We start from the raw sequence: 4,560 nt of genomic DNA on the forward strand, positions 1-4,560 counted from the left end.
CACGTATTAGGTTGTCACTTCTCTGCACTGCCAACTTTTCAAGGGGGACAACTCATTTTGACAGAGCGCTGGGCTGCTGCATGCCCCAGCAGTTCCCTAAGAATGAATGCAAAGACTCTCATTGCTGAGGGAGGTATTAATAATTGGGACAGACACAGGAACTACCTACACAGCCAACACAAGACTTTGTACATTAGGGCCATTTGCCTGTCAAATGCAACATTATACCTTTAATTGCTGGGACTTATTGCACTTATGTAAAATAAACAAGAGCAAAGAGGAATTTACGGTCCTTTGTGGGCCACCTTCCCTCTGCTGTGGTCATTTCTGTGTCATTCTCTTGCCTCCAGCTGGGCTTTCGAAACGAAGAATCTTTTTTTAGCTGGAATATTCACCGCCGCCTTTCATAATATCAGCTGGAAGGAGTGACACGCAGTATTCAACACTTGGCTTTGTGTCTTCACGAGGAAATTTTAAATGACTGACAGGTTGGCTAATCATGGTAAAAAATAAAATAAAATGCCGCCTCTCTACTTTTCCATCACAGGGGAAAATGGAGACTTAGAAATCTCTCCTGCATTTTCTTGTTTCCCACCCATTTTGTGGTTGGACATGCGGAGACACCAGTTCTTGTGGATGATTAAGATAAATAAGAAACGCCTCTGAGAAGAGAAATCCATTTTGTCACTTCTCATCATTGCTGCATTCTCGGGTCTCACCGCTAAGTGATGTGGCCATCCAGTGAAATAACAGACTTCGATGGACCACACTTTTAAAGTGTGTACATGCGGTGAAGGATTAGTAAGAAAGAAAAGCGAAGTGAGAATTTCCCTTTTATAATTTGGCCACCTTGCCTTCCGAGACCTGCCTGGTGGCTGGGCGGCCTTAATTCTGACGATTTCCAAACTACTTTTGAATCCCTCTAATGTGCAAAGCAGCTGTTTTGAATCACGCTCTCTAAAAGGCACAGGGGGCTCTTGCAGAGATGTCTAACTATGAGCCACCATATAAAATGCAACAATCAAATCGAAACTTAGTCACAACTCTTCTGGCCTCACCTTTGGGAACGAAATGAACACACCCCTTAGAGTGAGACAGCAAATCCGATAAAATAAACTCTTAATTGTTGGAGCAACAATGGGCTGTTTTCTTAGCTGGACAGGTGACCCTTTCTCATCAGTCTTTGAAATGTAAATTCGTGTAGATTTCCTAAGCACACATCCAATAAAACGGTACCAGAAATGTCCTGGGTTGGGAGAGACAGAATTCTTAGAAATCAAAGGATCTTCGGGACACCAGGATGTCCCTTAGCAATGCTGATTCTAGGACTACTTCTGATATAAGAGATCAGAAGTTGGCCTGGGAACCCCACTAAAAACCAGCATCCCAGATGATTCTGAGGCAGGTCCAGTGACCACAATCTGAAACGTTACCGCCACAAATCATTTACAAAGCAGATCATTGAAAAGCATATATACTCGTTCTCACCTAGAAAAATGATGAGGCCATGGTACCCCAAACTTTCACTACAAGTGGTGCAGCTTCCAGCAGACATATCTGGCAGCAGGGTCATGTCCAAAGTGAGCACAGAAAGCAGAACTCACACTCAGCTGAATCTTAGAAAAGAGCTTAGGAAGGTACCATGTTGGTGACAACACTCCATCCTTCAGACAATCGGGATGGGCAATTTCTTCTCTGATATTATAATGCATTGGTCTTTTTCTTTCTTTCTTTCTTTTCTATTTATTTTTTATTTATTTTTTTTTTTTATCTTAGCTTAAGCTATTGGCCTGTGCTTAGGGCCATGTTGCATAAATGATACACAGTTTGGAATGGAATCACCTGTGGCACGGTAAGATGTCCGAGCCAGGGGAGGTGGACAGGACCGAAGCCCGCTGAGGGGTGCCAGGCTGAGTCACCGCTTTCTCTGTGTTCAGATCATCTTCTCCAGCAATGGTTGTGGAGAGCGGGCAGGAGCCATAGGATACGTAGTATCGTCGGGTTTTATTGGCCTGGCGTACACCATCGAATTTTCTTAGGCTGGACACATGAATGACGTGACTCCACTATAGACATTTTCATTTCAAAATGAAGCTTAATTGGACCAGATAGATCCCATTAACAAAACCAACAGAACTCAGAGGTTTGAAAAATCCCTAAAATAGCTACAGAAACCTATTGTGTTTCTATTTCTTCATCAAATGGATTTCTCTTTGGTCAGAAAATCTCTTTGTACAAATGTACTCGCTCTTTCAGAGACAATGAAAACCCCTTCAGTGGAAGGTCATGTATTAATCTTATGAACACAGAGAAATATCATTAAATTATCCATCTGGCTTTCTGAAAGGCATGGAACACCGCTTAAAAAAACCTCTTCTTACTATTCCTAGGGTGTACGTGGAGCCAGGTTCTACAGCAGAGGAGTTTTTGCTTTGAGTTTGACGAAGGCAATCCCATCAAGTGTGAAAAATTCACTCCAATATTCATTCTGGAAGAGCTACGTCTCCTATCTTCTGGGCACTACAAAATGCCTAGTCTATCATACTTGTTTCCAACTGCACATTACATCCGTTAACGTACCTCACGGTTACTTTCGGGGGAAAATACATTTATAAATGAGCATACTTGCAGTCCGCCAGTCCCTTTTCCCCCTCAAACTTTTAAGTATGCTCATCAATTACTCTTAACGGTGCAAAGAGTTGGCAGTGTTTACCCACCATCCTTTCTGAGTTATTCAGCTCGATCTTGCGGCTCATTAAAAGCATCTCTATTTATTTGCTGTGTGGTGCAGTCCTTGACTCTGGGACAACATGCCAAAAGGAAGCCCATTTTACTTTTCCCTGTGGTGTTAATTGGTAGAGCACGCTGCCTGCCTCTTCATTAATTATGTCAATGCCTATGAAACTTCCATTTTCATGGGGGTGAATTAACAAGGCTTCTCTGAACAGGGCTGACAAAGAGCCAGCCCGACTGCCTGTGACGATGGGGATAATGAAGAGCGCTGGTGGTCGATGTTCCCTTGCAAAAGCTCGCTTTGTCTGGCCCGAGAGCCCTTCTCATCTCTCCTTCTCTGGTGACCACCAGCAGGAAATGGGCACTTTTGCGAAGCCGGAACTCTCAGCTCTGTTAAGGACAGCCCGTATGCCTGCCCAGAGCCCAGAGATAAGACTGGGCTGCACGGATGAATGGCATGGGAGGGGAAGTGGGCCATTTCAAGCCCACGAGATGCAGCCGTGGCTTCTGACGCTTTCACACAGGTTCCTGATCACCTCGCTGCAGGGGAAGAGAGAAAATAAAAGGCTATCCCTGCTGAAAACTCCTTTTTTTTTTTTAGCACTCTGAGAGAGATGACTTGTAAAAGTCTCCCAGGTAGATAGAAGCAAAAGACACACACACACACGCATGCACACACGCACACACGTGCGCACACACACACACAGCATAACCCTAAAAATCTGAAGCCAAATCACATCTGGTTAACAAAATCTTTTTTTTTTTTATCTACTTCTCTGCTCAATTACTGTGAAGGTTGGTCAAAGAGTGACATCTAGTTCCTGTTTTATTGTTTTCGCCTCAAACATGCATCCGAGCTCTCTGTCGAGGATCGGGTACGATTTCAGTCCGTCTCTCTTGTTCTCTTTCACTATCTCTACCTTCGCCTCTCTCCATCTCTATCCACATGTGTCATGTGACCCACACAAGGAGAGAAAGAAGACACACTGACGAAGGCCTCGTTGGGGTGCTTCGCGAATTGCTCCTCCCAGACACACCTTTGGGAGGTAGAGAATAGTGATTTGCAGAGGATTTAGCCAGAATCATGAAGAAGAAGACGAAATTGTAAGGTTAAAGCTCCCTTCCTATGTCCCCCGGCAAAGGGTTAGAAAGAGCCAGTGAGATGCCATGATGCAGCCTGGCCTCTGAAGAAGGGAGCTCCAGTCAGGTGCATGCGTGCATGCACACGCTCACAAATACACACAAGCGTACTCACACACAAACATATGCACACACACAAACATGTGCATGCAAAAATATATACAAACATACACACAAACACACATACCCATGTATATATACTCAAACATACACAAATACACACATGTACACAAACACATACACATATGCACAAACACACACGCAGTCAATGTAGATGGTGCTATAGCCTCTTCTCAGATGAGCTATCCAAGATCTCAAAACCTTCCTATTAGGAAGCTCTTTCTGGTGTCATACTATAGTCTTTCCTGCTGCAAATATAGCTTTTTCTCAAAAGGAAGTGAATGGCTCCTGGCCACCAAACAACCCTTCCCATGGTTAAGAAGCAGGTCTGCATTTTCTCTTTTAAGCTAAGTCCTTGGTGACACTCAAAACCAGTGACCTCATGACCATTTTTATGGCTTTTGTGAGGGACAAGACCGAGGTGGCAGATGTGGGCTCAGGAGTCAAGAGGCCAGTGGACAACAGGTTCCCCAACGCCAGGAGACGCAGGTTCCAGCTGGATGCCACTCGTTTTCAGTCAGGTATCCTGCTGGATGTTTCCCGACCTATGTGCACGGAGCACATTCC

Source organism: Pteropus alecto, unplaced genomic scaffold (genome assembly GCF_000325575.1).
Source record: "Pteropus alecto unplaced genomic scaffold, ASM32557v1 scaffold44, whole genome shotgun sequence".
Classification (NCBI taxonomy): Eukaryota; Metazoa; Chordata; class Mammalia; order Chiroptera; family Pteropodidae; genus Pteropus; species Pteropus alecto.